This window comes from Schistosoma mansoni (assembly GCF_000237925.1).
Source record: "Schistosoma mansoni, WGS project CABG00000000 data, supercontig 0041, strain Puerto Rico, whole genome shotgun sequence".
NCBI classification, from domain to species: Eukaryota; Metazoa; Platyhelminthes; class Trematoda; order Strigeidida; family Schistosomatidae; genus Schistosoma; species Schistosoma mansoni.
Window position 1 is genome coordinate 1,710,151 of NW_017386027.1, and position 18,030 is coordinate 1,728,180.

Below are 18,030 nucleotides of genomic sequence, written 5' to 3' on the forward strand. Positions count from 1 at the left end.
GCTAGCCACTATCCATCTTTGCTTACAATACTTGTGAATTAAGGCTATATCGAGGCAATACGCACAGTATGCACATATGCCAATAAGAGACTGATCAGTTGCAGTCCTAAACATCAATGGGAAGATTCAAACAAACAATACTAGGTGAATAATGTGACTATTGAAAATTAGAAATTAGACAGAAAAGCCTTGTATGGTAGAACGTTTTGAAGATTTTCACTTTGATATTGGTTGATAGTTTTTTATTGTACCTTACTTTTCCAGATTTCCTCATATGCTCCCTTAGAACATAGCATATCCACAGACCTGGTGCAAACCGTTAAATATTCGCATCTCAATAGGAGATGTACTCCTAAGGAAATTTCAGATAACTGATAGATCTGCACACCACATATTTTGTCCGTATTAGTTCAGATGCCAAAACAATTTTATTCATCCATTATACATTGTAATCCATAATTTCCCATACAATATTTATGAACGAGTATTACAGTAAACTATCGTTTTTTGATGAGTTCTTCGTCAGGCTGATGAGGCAGTTATCATTAACAATCGTTCACTCTAATATTCATTATGTATCGGAAGCATAGACTGAAATGTTGTCATACAGATGATAGACTATAGACTAACATTAACATTACTCCAACTTGAGGCTACATTTGAGGTTTGATCCACAGTGATCGATCAGCACTAATAGAGACTTGACATACATGATGTTGGTCACCACTCGGTTACCAATCAACCGTAAATACTTCTTGGCCTTACAAGACCTTACTCGTAGGCCTGATTATTCAGAAGTGCCGAATCTAGCTATGAAGCTTGACGACACATAATCGAATTCATTAGGGCGGATCAGTAGTCTCTCGTGACTGAAGTTACACCTTGCTGAAAGCACGAAACCAAGGTCTACTACTACTAAGTAGTTTTATCCTAGTACAAAACAACCGTTCAGTGTTTATCCTAGTTTTCATTTAAAAGCTAAGATGAAAGATACTGTTGAAACTGTAATCTTATCATAAAATTAATCATTTTTATTTAACATTAAGAAGCATTCTAATGCACTTACCCTTTGTTCTACACAAACAAGGGTGAAAATTGCCGTTGGTTCAAATGATAGTCTGTATTCAATAAAATAACACACTAGTTGCTTGAATGATGTCGAAGTGCTTAACTCAGTCATATCCATAATCAAGTTTACTCTAGAACCTTCAAAGTTTTGGATGACTTGCCCTCAAATGTCCTGGTACGACCGAGATTGGGTAGAGTCCGCTCTCTCACTCTCTTAGAATGCTCTCACATGGGTATGCATACATAGTCACTGTCAGGGAAGTCATAATCACTGTATTCTCACCATACGGGTGTCGTTCACGAAATTAAGAGAACGAAAAGTGAATGTCCGACGCTTTAACCGGGTTGACTAAGCTCCAGCCTTGAACTCCCGACTGTTAGATTCAGTTAAAAATAACAGACCAGTATCATTAATCTTTATAAAAACTTGAGGTATGTAGCAAATTGTACGTATCTAACTGTATTTGTTTCTTGAGTTGCATAGTGGTGATAAACGATTCATCAGTATAATGTCAGCATGGAATTTATTGAAATCTATGCCCATAAGTTTGAAGGTTAACAGTCTCAACCAAAAAAATAAGAGATCTAAACAACTAATACATGTGAATCGAAACTCGCTCCTTTGCACAAGTTAACGCCCGTTTAGACTCAGTAGGCAAGTAGATAACGCTGAGGTTTCCGAAATGGACAATGCTGGGTTCGAGTCGTAGTATGAACATTAAATCTAGGATGTAGGTATATCCAGCTGACGAGTCATAAATAAGACAAACACACACATCCTAGACTCCCCTGTTAGCCACAATTCTTATCTGCATAAAATGGTTGTGATTCAATTGCAATATCCAGATAATACGTACACGATGCACACATACCAAAAGAAGCCGATCATCTACAGTCCTAAACCTCCATGAGAAGATTTACATAACTAGTATAAATGAAAAATAGTACTATTTATATATGCCTGACTTTTAAACAGATTTCTAATTTCATTAAAATCAGAAGGGGTTTTATGAAGATTTAGTATTTTCATAGTTGAAATAATGAGTCAATTGAAGCTAGACCACCATCGAAAACCTGGAAGCATTGAAAGGCCGTTTCGTCCTATTATGGGACTCTTTAGGAGTGCATATCCACGATCCCGCCTCGCGAGATTCGAACCCAGGACCTACCAGTCTCGCACCAGAGCACTTAACCGATAGACCACTGAGCTGGCCGGCATCCAACGGTGTTAATGTCTAACTTCAACCAACCCATGAAGTTGAGCAACCATCTGACCAATTGTCTTCAGTGAGTTGATATCTCCCAACAGACCTGGTTGAACTCCACTGGTTACTGATTCTCACTAAAACTCCAAGAAATGCGCACTGCTGAGGAATCCCACTATAGGACGAAACAGCCGTCCAGTGCTTCCAGGTTTTTCATAGTGGTCTAGCTTCAACTCACTCATACTAAATAATATAAAACAGATACACTACAAATCCTATCACATTTTAAAATGTGTTAAGATTAACATCTTTCTAAGTAAATAGTTGCTTTCCTTTTTTTAAAAAAAGAGAAAAATCGTCTCTCAGTACTTCCCAATTGAAACATCGAACTAAAGGTCATCAGACAAAATTCCTGTTATTTTTTATCATTCCAATTGAAATTATGTATGTCATTCAATGGAAGTGATTGTTCTTCGCTCTCTTACTTACCTACTTGCCTACTTACTTACTTCTTCTTTCTCTCCCTCTCCCTCTCTCTCTATATATGAATATTCTTACTATTTGACTAGACAAAACTACTATTAATGATCTTTATTACTGATAGAAAGAAACTGACTGATAGAGTATACCAATGAATAAAACTAACCTTGAGACTTTTGGAGTGAAAACAACCAACAACAAAAAAAGAGAAAGTTATTTTTAAAAAAAGACTTAAAGTAAAACAGTAACTTTTGTTTAGATTAAACATGTTATCATAAATGAAATAAAGAATAGATCAGAGGGGGTTTTGTGGAGAATTTAGTATTTTCATAGTTGAAATCATGAGGCAATTGAAGCTAGACTAACATGGAAAACCTGGAAGCACTGGACGGCCATTTCGTCCTATTGTGGGACTCCTCAGCAGTGCGCATCCACGATCCCGCTTCACGAGATTCGAACCCAGGATCTATTGCTCAGGAGTCCCACAATAGGAAGAAACGCCCGTCCAGTGCTTCCAGGTTTTCCATGTTAGTCTAGCTTCAATTGACTCATGATTTCAACCATGAAAATAAAGAATAGTTAAAATTAAAGTGTTATATAGTCTGAAGGATACTTTGAATGATTTGAGTGATATACAAATTGTCACTTGTCAGTAAGGTGTATATCTAATCTTGATGGAAGTCTTGATCGATGTGGAAGTTGAACCTTCGCCACCGAATTCCACATCCTAAGACATTATTATTGAATTGTCTGATCTGAAACTAACATTTTGTAGTATAGTGATATTAATGGTTGATGATTTGGATGATATGGACTCGAATCCCATAACTTACTTACTTACTTACGCCTGTTACCCCCCAATGGAGTATAGGCCGCTGACCAGCATTCTCCAACCTACTCTGTACTGGACCTTCCTTTCTAGTTCTATCCAATTTTTGTTCATTCTTCTTATATCTGTTTCCATTTCTCAGCGTAATGTGTTCTTTGGTCTTCCTCTTCTTCTTTGGCCTTGAGAATTCCATGTGAGGGCTTACCTTGTGATGCAGTTAGCTGCTTTCTTCAATGTATTTCCTATTCACTTCCATCGCTTCTTCCTGATTTTTTCCTTTGCTAAAATCTGGTTTGTTCTCCAAATCCCATAACGAATGACAATTTCCTTAAAACTGCAGGCAAACCTTATTATGAATGGGTGTTAAATAGAGCAAAGCCTAGGTTAATATTAGAGTTTCTTTCCTACTATTTCCAACCACTTAAAATATCAATATAGTTCAAACAACTTTGAGTCACTTAGGCTGGTGACCACATTATAACTTGATCAATGTAATTCGATCAGCATTAGCCATTATAATGATCATCACTTAGTGATCGTTCACTTATGACTACTAATCATTAGTCAATACCAATAGTTGATATTAGAAGCTGAAATGATGATGTGTTCAAAACATTATCACAAATTATATTTATCGGTAGTGATCTCTGTGTAACTATTCCCAGATGACGCTCAGTTATGCTGGTTCTAAAATGTAATCAATCTGACTAACAATGGTATTCAGTACACGGATTTCATCCAGTTTGAGTGTCATCAGATAGAGTTGATGTTCATACTTGGACTCGAGTCCCGTACTTTTGAAGTTAATGGATTCAGTAGCTCAGTTGGTAAATTGTTTGATTTGAAAGAGAAAGGTACTGAGTTTAGGTTTCAGTATGCGCATAAACACTGGGATGAAGGTACATCCATCTGATGAGTCTCAAATAGGCCAAAATACAAATCGTGGCCTCGATTTTTAGCCACATACCAAATATAATAAAGCTCACTGTAAAAATTCACTTAGTATTGTTTATTTGAATCTTCCCATTGATGTTTAGGACTGCAAATGATCAGTGTCTTATTGGCATATGTGCATACTGTGTGTATTGCGTATTCAACCAAACAATACCAAGTGAAATTAAACTTCACTTCATTACACAAGCAAGTGGCTATCAGGACTCAGTAGCTATGTGGGTAACATGATGACGTATGAAGCGAACGGTACTGAGTTCGAGTCCCAGAGTGAACATCAAATCTGAGATGCAGGTACATCCAGCTGACGAGTTCCAAATAAGACGAAACGCGCATCCTGGATTCCACTGCTAGCCACTATCCATCATCGCTCATAAGGCTTACTGTGTTTCTTATGTTGTTAGTCACCGATTTAGCATAATCAGTAAGATTTAGTGATTTTAATAAAGAAGATTGGACAAAGAAGTGAATTCATGGTATAAAATGAATAAAACAATATGGAAATTTATGAACTTAGTGGTAGACAAACTATGATTGGATATATCCAACTTCCGTAAAAGTGTACTATTGCAAATTCTTCAACATTCCATACAAACAAAATATTGCAAAACACTGTTTACTCATTTAATTGTTTATTAGAAATCACAGATATGTCATTTCTATATATCAGTAGTTAAGTCAACATATACAGATGAGGTAATCAGGTAAGCTCAAACCATTCCATGATTACGGTGAATAAATCAAGTCACGATGTCGATTATCAAGAGACAGAATGTGTACATATAAATTTGTAACTCATTTATTTTATACTGCTCAATATGTGTATGATGGTATCAAGTGTTTATGGGACAATTTTTCATTCATTCAATGAATGGGTATTGAATGTAAATGTGTGGTGTTCATTGAGGATTTGATTTCAATCAGTCACTTTCATTCTCTTCGATGGTAGTAGAACACAGTAAACATGCTTCATTCCTTACAATTGATTGATAGTTGAGTAGTAACCAAAGTCATGTGTTTCAAGTCGTTCTTAGTGATGATAGAATCAAGTTACAATGTGTCCATTAATCTCATATAATCGATATCATATGGGATGTTTTAAGGTGCAAAGTGGTTAGAGGTAGTCGAAAAGATACCTTAGACACATGTTTAATACCATTTGACCCTCAGTAGTAAATATATCCTCAGTACAGTTTAAGATCAACCGATACCCAAGTAACATAGTGCTAAGGTATTTGACTATTAATCCTAGTGACACGGGATCAAATACACTAGGGAGGATCAATTCCCTCACAGAATGATGTAATCATCTTTGAGCTACATCTTGGATGTGTATACATCAGAGGAACACATTTAGTGACACTATTCAGCTTTTCAGAACAAAATGAGCTGAGGTTCCAATCCATTATGTGATTAATGGTTAGTTCACTGCTCAACTCAGTACAATATGTTGAAGATTAGATTCCTGTGTTGATTACACTTGTTCTTGTCTTCCTGAGCTGATTGTAACCAAAAACTATCCATGGAAATTGGAAAACACAGTTTTGAATCATGTTCAGAAGTGAAAATATCAGTTTCAGATCACTTGATATACTTTTTCCCACTAGACTAATTAGCAAAACCTTTATTGACTTATTTATGTATTTGAACACATAAATATTAGTACAAAGAGGCACCAAATACATATGCGCCACACAATTCACTTGATTTGTATGTGGACTGTTGTACTGCCTGGATGCTCAGACCGAAGTAGGTGGTCTTCTTAGGGGATCACACTCGGAGCCTTCGACCTACATGTCTAATCCACAAGGAAGTGTAGAAACGTTAGGAGACTCAGTCACATGGTAGCCGCTGACGAGCAATACGTTCACACGCCATTTGTTCCTTCAAAATACTGGTACCCATGTGTACCATTGGTTTGGAATGAGGGTTTTCCAACTCCCCCAGATAGACCCTTCGTACCCATCAACCCGGTTAAAGTGTCCGATATTCGCTTTTCGTTCTCTTAATTTCATAAACGACACCCATATGGCGAGAATACAGTGAGTACGACTTCCCTGACAGTGACTATATACATGTAGCCATGTGAGAGCATTTTAAGAGATTGAGAGAGTGAACTCTCTCCACCTTCAGTCATAACAAGGTATTCGGGAGCACAACAGTTATCTACAAAGCAATGTATACATGATACATATATATCCTGTTATTTACATTAATAATTTTAGAATGAATGAATAGACTACTTAAAAAGTGTACATTAAAACCCAAAAAATATAATCCGGTCCATTTATATCAATATTTTCATTAAGGTTACATAACTTATTCACCTATATAAGTCTAATTCATTTATAAGTCCCTATCTTGTCTAATATATATATGTAGGGTAACATTAATAGGTAAGGATTATTGTTTCTAATGTACATTAAAGAGGTTAGTGATTAAAAAACCAAAAAAATATTCCGTCTGAATACATTAAAATTTGTTTTAACATATCACTATGAGAAAAAATGTATTTAAACCCTAATTTCTAGACTGTTGCCTTTTATTTTGTTTGACTAATGATAATAATATTTAATAGTATTTTATGATAGAAGTTTTGTGTTGAAGTGAACGGTATTGAGTTCGAGTCCCAGAGTGAACAACATTGGTGAATGGTTTCTCAGATTTCGTGGATTGGTTGAAGTTAGACATTAACACTGTTAGATGCCGGTTCAGCGGTCTATCGGTTAAGTGCTCTGGCGCGAGACTGGTATGTCCTGGGTTTGAATCTCGCAAGCGCGGGATCATGGATGCGCACTGCTGAGGAGTCCCATAATAGGACGAAACGGCCGTCAAGCAATGCTTCCAGGTTTTACATGTTGGTCTAGCTTCAATTGACTCATGATCTCAACTCTATAAAATTACTAAAATATCCACAAAAACCCCCTTCTGATAATATATTTAAGGTTACATTAATAATAAAGGATTGTTGTTTCTAATGTACATTAAAGACTTACTTTACTTACTTACTTACGCCTGTTACCCCCAATGGAGCATAGGCCGCTGATTAGCATTCTCCAACATACTCTGTACTGGGTCTTCTTTTCTAGTTCTATCCAGTTTTTGTTCATTCTTCTCATGTCTGTTTCCATTTCTCGGTGTTATGTGTTCTTTGGTCTTTATCTTCTCCTTTGACCTTCGGGATTCCATGTGAGGGCTTGTCTTGTGACGCGATTGGGTGATTTCCTCAAAGTGTGCCCAGTAAACTTCCAGCACTTCTTCCTGATTTCTTCCTCGCTAAAATCTGGTTTGTTCTCTCATAGTAGGTTGTTGCTGATGGTGTCTGGTCAACGGATCCGAAGTATTTTGCGTAGACAACTGTTAATAAACACTTGTATCTTCTGGATGGTGGCTTTCATAGTTCTCCACGTCTCCGCCCCATACAGTAGAACTGTGTTGACATTTGTATTGAAAATTCTGATCTTGGTGTTGGTTGACAATTGGTTTGAGTTCCAGATATTCTTCAGTTGTAAATATGGTGCTCTTGCTTTGCTGATCCTCGCCCTCACATCTGCACCCGTAGAAAACCAACTTGCTAAAATGTAATTACTGAGTTCAGACTTAATCCACTGATTATGTATAACTCATATTTATGGGAAACGGGTATGTATATATAACAGTTATCGTTTAATAATAAACGTTACCAGAGAATTCTTCATTAAACCGTTTAATTGAACCTTTAGTCTTAAGATGATTGACATAATGGATTGACTACAGTTGGTGTGAAAAACAACAGACACTCAAAGAGAATCATGCAGTTGTTTTGTCGTAGTATATGATTACTGAATAATGCGCACCGACAGCCTGATCAGGGATCGGATTGGAAAAATTCAGTATTCACCGTGAGCGCATGAATTTTAGTCAGCTGGTTCACGGTCTGTAGTTCACATTTCCAGCTTCTGTCAGTTCCCTATGACAACAAATGATAGTCAAGTTATATCGTTAATTAACGGAAATCGGGGACTCGAAGTATTGGCTGGTAACTCAGTGGTATGATTGTAATGCTCTCATCGCACGATTTGAAGATTCGGTCCTTGATGTAGCTGTGGGTACACATTGTTGAGGAGTCTCGAAAAAGGAAGAATTTGGTTACTGGTGTTTCTCCGTCTCCAGTAGTTAATTCAGGAGGCCGAATAATAACTAAAAACTTGTCATTTAAATAAAAAATGTCTTCTAATAGAACTAAATACTGAAATAACTGAAATACATGAAATCTTAGGATATACATTACAGACGATGTCAGGATTCAGACTGCGATAGTAGTTTTATTGTTCTACAACTGCTAAGTAGAACGGTTGTATTCAAAATATTGTACATTAAAGAAATGAAACATTTACTGCCGAACAATGTAGTTGTAAAGTGTTTGGTGGTGGTCGACAGGAAACTCCAGACCTGGGTTTCGTAGTATTTGTTACTAGTCAACAAAGCGTACCTTCAGTCTTGAGGGAGTTAATGCCCTCGGTTGGATTCAATCCAGTATCACCTAGTTTCACAATCAGAGGCGTTGTCACTGAACAATTAGGTCAATGAGTGACCTTCTCTAGGACCGAGAAGTATCTACAATTGATTGATAACTGAGTAGTGACCAATGTCATGTCGTCACTTAAATAGCCCGGTGGCAATGCATCTTATTGTGAAGTTGGATGACAAGACATCGAGTCCTCCACTAAGAATCAGTTCCTTTAGGAATGAGGGCATACACTATCTACAAGTGCTAAATAGAAAGAAACCTAGTTCCAGGGTATCCTGTCGAATAACTTCAACCACTTAACATCTCAGGATAAGAAATACAATCTCAAATCACTTAGACTAGTGGTTACATTTTAACTTGTTCGATAGAATTCCACCAGCACTAAGAAGGACTTGACACGTATGACACTGGTCTCTACCCAAAGACCAATCAGTTGTAAGGAACAATGTAGATTGTCGTCATGTTCTAAATATTACTTTTAAAACTTGGAAAAGTAGTATGTGGTGATTATGTTCTGTAGAAAGGCAATGAACGCATCATGACTACACCATACATCAGGTCTGAAATCTGTTAGCTGAGTTGCAAATCTTTACCATCGTCTCAAAAACTAGTTTTCGAATTTTGTTATTCATCGTCTGACAATTTTCAAGCATAAATCACTCTCCCTAAGAGATAATTTATAGTAGACATGTATCTGACTAAAGAAAACTCTATTCAGTAACTAGGAATTTCCCAACATCAACAACTAGATGGCAGGATTCAAGTTACTGTCTATAAATTATTTTCACAGTTGAAATCATGAGTCAATTGAAGCTAGACCACCATCAAAAACCTAGAAGCACTGGACGGCCGTTTCGCCCTATTGTGGGACTCCTCAGCAGTGCACATCCACGATCCCGCACTCGCGGGACTCGAACCCAGGACCTACCAGTATCGGGCCGAAGCCCTTAACCGACAGACCACTGAGCCGGCATCCAACGGTGTTATTATTTTTTAAAGAAACGCTACCAACTCGAACTAATACTGAAAATTCTCAAGTAATATGCTGATGCATTGAGTATAGATTTTTAGATTTAATGAAGTCATGATTAGAATGGGGTTTGTGGAGATTGTAGTGATTGTAGACCACGATTAGAAACCTGTAAGCCCTAGACAGCCGTTTCGTCCTATCATGGAACTCCTTACCAGTGCGCACCCACGATCCCGCTTGCAGGATTCGAACCCAGGACTTTCGAAGTCGCAATTGAACACTTAACCTCTAGATCACTGACCTGGCATCCAACGGTGATCTAGCTTACATCGACTCATGAATTCAGCTATTGATAAAGTCAATCAAGAAACAAAAGATGTATAAAAGCCTATCTGATACAAAAAAATTTAGCTTGAATAGTTCAAGTTTACTCCATCCATAGCTAATAGCTAACAATTTTAACTAATACCTTGATAGTAAGCATAAGGCAGGGATAAGGACACCTTAACTTAACTATTACCAATATATATATATTATTCAATTGAATAGTCAGTGTCGTTTTGGTCACTTTAATGTTACCTTCTAAATTAAAAACTGATACTAACCAATCAGAAATTAGATTATCTAGGTGAAAGGTCAAACAAGATCAGTAATTAAAATCGATTGAAATTGACCAATCCCCTTATTTAGGGTAAAATTGTTATATCAGTTGTTGATGTGAAAAGGTCTAAAAGTTCATGTGTTTAATTCTTTTTTATTAAAACGAAGAAATCTTCGTAAGTAAAGATGGATAATGGCTAGTAGTGGAATCCAGGATACGCGTTTCGTCCTATTTGGGACTCGTCAGCTGGGTGTACCTACATCTCAGAGTTAATGTTCACTCTGGGACTCGAACCCAGTACCTTTCGCTTCAAACGCCATCGCGTTATCCACTCGGCCACTGAGTCCTAATAGCCACTAGCTTGTGCAATGGGGTGAAGTTTAAATTCATTTATTATTGTTTGTTTGAATCTTCCCATCGATATGTTAGGACTGTAATTGGTCAGTCTCTAATTGGCATATCTTCGTCCTAAATAATTAAAATAATCATATACATTTAGTAGTTAAATTCATGAGTCGATTTAAGCTAGACCACCATTGAAAACCTGGAAGTACTGGATTGCCATTTCGTCCTATTATGGGACAACTCAGTAGTACGCATCTATGATTCCTCATGAGGGACTCGAACCCAGAACCTCTGGTCTCACTGGAGAACACTTAGTCTCTAGACCACTGAGTCGGTATCCAACGGTGTTAGTGTCTAACCTCAACCAATCCACAATAATGCACCTCCATCTACCATTGTCTTTAATGAGTAACTACTTCACAACAGACACGGTTGAACTCCACTACTGAGGAGTGAAAGTTTAGAAAGAAATCAAAATCAGAAGAATATGACAAAGGTTATTTTAAAAATGTAATTGAAATCGATGTAACTTGATTGATCTCAAACTAAAAGTCACACTAACTTGTATCTATTTTAGTTGACAAGCATCAGATAATGAAAAATGGAGGCTTGATACAGAAAAGAAGTAAGAAATATATATGTCATTGAAGCCATGAACAAAGAGGTTATAAATCCACCTTTTGTAAATCAACGTTACTAGGGTGAGATAAGGTTGACAACAGTATCACTCTGGATACATAAATTAAATGGCTTTGGCTAAATAAAAATGCAAATATCCGTATTGTATTCACAATCTAACAGGTGTTGACAGATGACGTAAATGAGAATATATCTAAGTCTGAGTAGGATATTTTTAACAAGGTGAATAAGAATCCTTTTCTCCAATTCTCGTGATACTTGTACTTTGGTTTGTATATGTAAATTAGATGTGATCAGAGTTAACAATGAAGTCACTTTTCCACTTTCTAGAAACCCCTGTATATTCATCAGGTGTTCAGTTCCCTCTTGCAGAATATTGCATTTTTCTTAGAGATCTACCTTTATATCATTTCCAAACTTGATCAATAGTTCAATGCAAATGTGATATACAAAGCCTATATGCCCTCTCTCAAATCATTGACAATGTTCAAGCAGATGAATGAGAATTCACTTCTTTTATGACTAATCAATCTAAATTACATATAAATGTGTAGGACTGCAATCGATCAATCTCTTATTGGTATATGTGCATCCTGTACGGATTATCTTGATAATTACCTTAATTCACAAGCATTATAAGCAAAGATGGATGATTGCTAGTAATGGAATCCAGGGTGCATGTTTCGTCCTATTTGATGCTCGTCAGCTGGATGTACTTGCATCTCAGAGCTGAAGTCCACTCTGGGACTCGAACTCAATACTCTTCACCCCGAACGCCATCGCATTACCCACTTAGCTACTGAGTCCTAATATTCACCTGCTTGTGCAATGGGGTAAAGTTATATTCACTTGTTGTTGTTTACTTGTATCTTCCTATTATTATTATTTAGGACTGCTAGCCACTATCCATCTTTACTTATAAAGCTTGTAACTTTAAGCAATATCGAGGCAGTCCGCACAGGATGCATATATGCCAACAAGAGACTAATCAATTGTAGTCCTGAACATCAATGGGAAGATTCAAGTAAATAATATCAAGTGAATTTATACTTTATAAAGTGTCTTCGGGCTTTAACATTATCTAACACTTACATTTATATGTTGTAAATCCCCAGTTATTACATATTATCCAGTACTACTCACCATTATTATGTCCTGAACTGTGCAGAGTATTGAAAAGTATTAGTATGGTAAATGAGGGGGGTGGAATGTTATTCGAGTGCCCAGACCGAAGCAGGTGATTTTCTTAAGAGGGGCACATTCCGAGCCTTCAGCCTAAAGGTCTGATCCAAAAGCCAGTGGAGCAACGTCAGAAGATGCAATCCCATGGTATCCTATGAGGTTATTGTGTATGTGATTAATTCGATAAAGATTCGCTGTTCCATAGGCTGACTTGTCATCCCTATCTATTACTCCAAAGCTAACTTCAGTGTTGGCTACTCACTATAGTAAAATTTTGTCAAATTTCAACTATGAAAATACTAAATCTCCATAAAACCCCCTTCTGATAATAATAATCATATGCTCACTAGTGACTGATTTCGAGAGGTAAATCCAGGAGTTCTAGTGAGAAGCAGTGACCAGTGGAGTTCAAACCACGTCTGTTGTGAGATATCAATTCACTGAAGACAACTGATGAACGGTTGCTCAAACTTCGTGGATTGGTTGAAGTTAGACATTAACACCATTAGATGCTAGCCAGCTCAGTGGTCTATCGGTTAAGTGCTCTGGTGCGAGACTGGTAGGTTCTGGGTTGGAATCTCGCGAGGCGAGGTCGTGGATATGCACTGCTGAAGAGTGCCGCAATAGGATGAAACGACCATCCAGTGCTTCCAGGTTTTCCATGGTGTTCTAGCTTCAACTGACTCACGCTTTCAACTATGAAAATACTAAATCTCCACAAAAACCCCCTTCTGATAATAAATTTGTAATATTTAATTTTCTCATTTCTCCGTATGATAATTCTTCACATTTGAAGGGACTGTTCAAAAGTTCAATTACTTATCAGTCAGTTCTTCAACTGAATATGTTACCACTGTTATCCATATAGTAAGACGTACATACATATAATGGTCGAAAGACTATGGTCCTATTGATTAGTTCATTTTTCGAAAACAAAAGTAAGACTATTATCATCTGAAATATCTTCTTCATCTTCACACCCAACAAAGGAATTTGAGTTGACTTAGTCTTATCCGAAAATATGACATCATCATAGAAGAAGTCGAATTCACTGAAAGTATTGATCGACAGATTGATTAAAATGTACATTTTATAGATGAGATCATGAGTCAATTGAAGCTAGACCAACATGGAAAACCTGGAAGCACTAGACGACCGTTTCGTCCTATTGTGAGACTCCTCAGCAGTGCGCATCCACGATCCCGCCTCTCGAGATTCGAACCCAGAACCATAGCACTTAGCCGGCATCTAATGGTGTTAATGTCTAACCTCAAAATGTACATTACTTCATTTACAAATTAATAACCATAGGTAATAATAGACTTTTTGACCAAGTTAGGGTATATCTAGGAAAAATAAAATAAATGTATGAATTAATATCAAATATCCTCAAAATAACAAATTTATTTGTTATCCTCCTTTCATTTCCTTCTGTTAAATGCAGAATCGTCACAGTATCCACCATGATACTTACTTACACCTATGTGCTCCTCGTTGAGGAGCATACGCCGTCGACCATCATTTTTCATCTAACTCTATCCTAATCAACCCTTTCCAATTGCTATCCATCCTTTTGATGAGTTAAAGGATCTTCTTTCAAGAGAATTATGATGCCTCATGGTGAAAGATGTTATTCTTCCGAAGTCACGAGGCTGATACCCATTCTAACAACCAGATCAACAATTAATATCCATCATTATATCTTGATATAAATGACTTTAGAGAAACATGTTATATAGAGTATATATATATACCATGATGGATTGTAATATATTCAAGATACCCTGGTACAGCCGAGAGTAGGGAGAGTCAGCTCTCCCTCTCCAAATGCTCTCACATGGACACGCGTATATAGCCTCTGCCAGAGAAATCCTACTCACTGCCTTCTCGTGGTGGGGGTGTTGTTTACGAAAGTGAGAGGACGAAAAGAGAATGTCCGGAGCTTTGACCGGGTTGGTGGACACGGACAGTCCATCTAAGGGAGTTGGAAAACCATAATTCCAAACCAATGGTGCACATAGGCTCCAGTATCCTGAGAGAACAAATGACGTGTGAACCAATTGTTGGTCACTGGCTACTATGAGACTGCATCTCCTCACGATGCTCCACTGCCTTGTGGATCAGACCTTAAGGTCAAAGGCTCGAGATGTGGCCCCCTAAGAAAACCACCTGCTTCTGTTTGTGCACCTGGTCAGTATCACAGCCCTCACACAAATCGAATGAGATTTGTGTGGCCCATATGTATTCGGTGCCACTTCGTACCAATATTTATGTATTTAACTAAATCAATAAATAATATAACTTTAATTGAAATTTTTTAATTTAAAAACTGGACGAGATAAAACGTTGACTCTTTTTTCTCTATTGATTGTCGTTAGTTAGCTTCGCCCTAATTAATGATACAATCATTTCGTCAGTTTATTAAAATAGGCTGGTCAAATAAGTATACATTGATTAAATATAATGTAATCTTAAGTAGTGACGTCATTTATAATAGTAGTATATGTTTTCTTTATGTAGATTTGTTGTTGTTGAGAGGATATACTTCATGTAGACTTTATGATAAAATAATTGGTTGAAGTTAGACATTAACACTGTTGGATGCCGGCCAGCTCAGTGGTCTAGAGGTTAAGTGCTCGCGCGCGAGACTGGTAGGTCATGTGTACGAATCTCGTGAGTGCGGGATCGTGGATGCGCACTGCTGAGGAGTCCCATAATAGGACGAAACGGCCATCAAGCTCTTCCAGGTATTCCACAGTGGTATAGCTTCAAATGACTCGTGGTTTCAACTATGAAAATAAAATAATTTGTTGTGAAACTTTAAACCTTTAAAATGAACTAAGAATTTTAGATTTTCTCTGTCAACCAACACCAATGTTAGAATCTTCAATACAAATGTCAAGATAGTTCTACTGTATGGAGAGGAAACTTGGAGAACTACGAAAGTCATCATCCAGAAGGTACAAATCCGTTGACCAGACACTATCAGCAACAACCTACAGTGGGAGAGAACAAACCAGATTTCAGTGGAGGAAGAGATCAGGAAGAAGTGCTGGATAGAAGTGGATAGGACACACATTGAGGAAATCACCCAACTGCATCACAAGACGAGCCCTCACATGGATTACTGAAGGCCAAAAGAGAAGAGGAAGACCAAAAAACGCATTACTCCGAGAAACGGAAACAGACATGAGAAGAATGAACAACAATTGGATTGAACTAGAAAGGAAAGCCTGGGACAGAGTGAGTTGGAGAATGCTGGTCGATAGCCTATACTCCATTGGGGGGTAACAGGTGTAAGTAAGTAAGTAATTAGGAATTTTAAAATAGAGGTTAACTGTAACGTGATTCAATATTCACTAAGTGTATTGTACCCAGAATTTTCAATTATTTCCTCATTTATTTTGTAAATGAATTGATGTAAGTTCCTTTTAAAGAAATCGTTTCAAGCTTTAACTTCTATTTTTATGTTTTTTTTTATTCAGCATATTGAAGTACACTACACTGATCATGTTCATAATAGACATTTATGAATTACATATTATGTTAGAGATGAAATTTTAATGCAAATTACACTCTACCATATAACAATCCCTCACCAAAAAGATGGTGAAGTGAAGAAAATTGTTTGGTACGATATATTTAGTGAATAATGAATACACTGTGGTTAAACTTATTCGTCTCAGAACAAAACTGCACATATTATTTATTTATTTAAACACACAAATATTGGTACAAGGAGGCACCAAATATATACGCGCCACAATTCGTCATTCGATCTGTGTGGGGGCTATGATACTATCCAGGTGTCCAAACTAAAGCAGCTGGTTTTCTTAGGGGGGCAGATCCCGAGCCTTCGGCCTAAAGGTCCGATCCACAAGACAGTGGAGCAACGTCAGGAGATGCAGTACGATGGTAGCCAGTGACCAACAATAAGTTCATACGCCATTTGTTCTTTCAAGATCCTGGAGCTCATGTGCACCTTTGGTTTGAAATTGGAGTTTTCCAACTTCCCTAGATGGATTATCCATATCCACTAAACCGGTCGAAGCGCCGGACATTCGCTTTTCGTCCCCTCACTTTTGTAGACAGCACCCCAGCCACTGTGACAAAGCAGTGAGTAGGACTTTCCTGACAGAGGCTATATACGCGTGTCCATGTGAGAGCATTTGGAGAGGGAGAGCAGACTCTCCCCACCGTTGGTCGTACCAGGGTATTTAGGGGTTCATCTACCATGAAACAATAGTATTTGTTTTATTGTTTTCTCTATATCATTCTCTTCTTACTTTTAACTGATATTGTGTATTTTCCTTAGACGCTTGTAAGATTAATTCAAGAATTTTATCTTTCCATCATTTGAGAAGTCTTTTACGATCAGGGCGTAGATCTCTCAAGAAATAATCATTCTGCTATTTCTACACAGAAAGGTTTGAAGTTATGATAGATATAAAATTATCTGAACAATATCTTCAAAAACATTTCCTAACAATGAAATAATAGCATTAAATTCACTGAGTATTGTTTGTTTGAATATTCCCATTGTTGTTTAGGACTGTAACTGGTCAGTCTCTAATTGGCATATGTGTATACTGTGCGTATTGCCTCGATCTAACCTTATTTCACAAGCATTGTAAGCAAAGATGGATAGCTGAATGAATAACACGTTGGCGTTTGAAGCGAAAGGTACTGGGTTCGAGTCCCAGAGTGAACATCAACTCTGAGATACAGGTACATCCATCTGACGAGTCCCAAATAGGACGAAACGTCAAACTGGATCCCACTGCTAGCCAATATCCATCATTACTAACAAATAATAGCATTGTTTGTTGTACCAAATTTTCTTTGTAAAAATTTCTGTTTATTGAGTAGTTTGTGAAGATTGCTTTATTTCACAAACTGCCCTTTGATAGAGAATTAGTAGTCTGAAGCTGTTGTACTTACTACGAAATTTGAAGGCATCAAATTCAAAGGAGTGTTTATGTATACATGTATGTACTGAGAAATGATGAATTAGAACAAATTCTTGATCCAGTCTTCTTTAGTTAGGAAATTCCATATGTTTATTTATTCAAAACAGTTAGGTTGATTTGACCTTATGTCAAATGTAAATCTAGAGAACTGGATATCTGATGTTTGAAATTATTTTATTCAGTGGAATTCGCAGGATCGTGGAAGATAGTAAAAGAGGGTGTAAGTCGTGGTTATGACAGATTGTTCTTCTACCTAAACTTTAAGATAAACTATGCACGG

At 37.2% G+C, this 18,030-nt stretch overlaps 1 non-coding gene across 1 annotated transcript; it reads right to left on the reverse strand.

Moving 5' to 3' along the window:
- Positions 1-10,890: 10,890 nt before the first annotated feature.
- Smp_tRNA_02045_Gln_TTG.1.1 lies at positions 10,891-10,957 on the reverse strand. Its single transcript has one exon. It is a non-coding gene (tRNA).
- Positions 10,958-18,030: the final 7,073 nt, after the last annotated feature.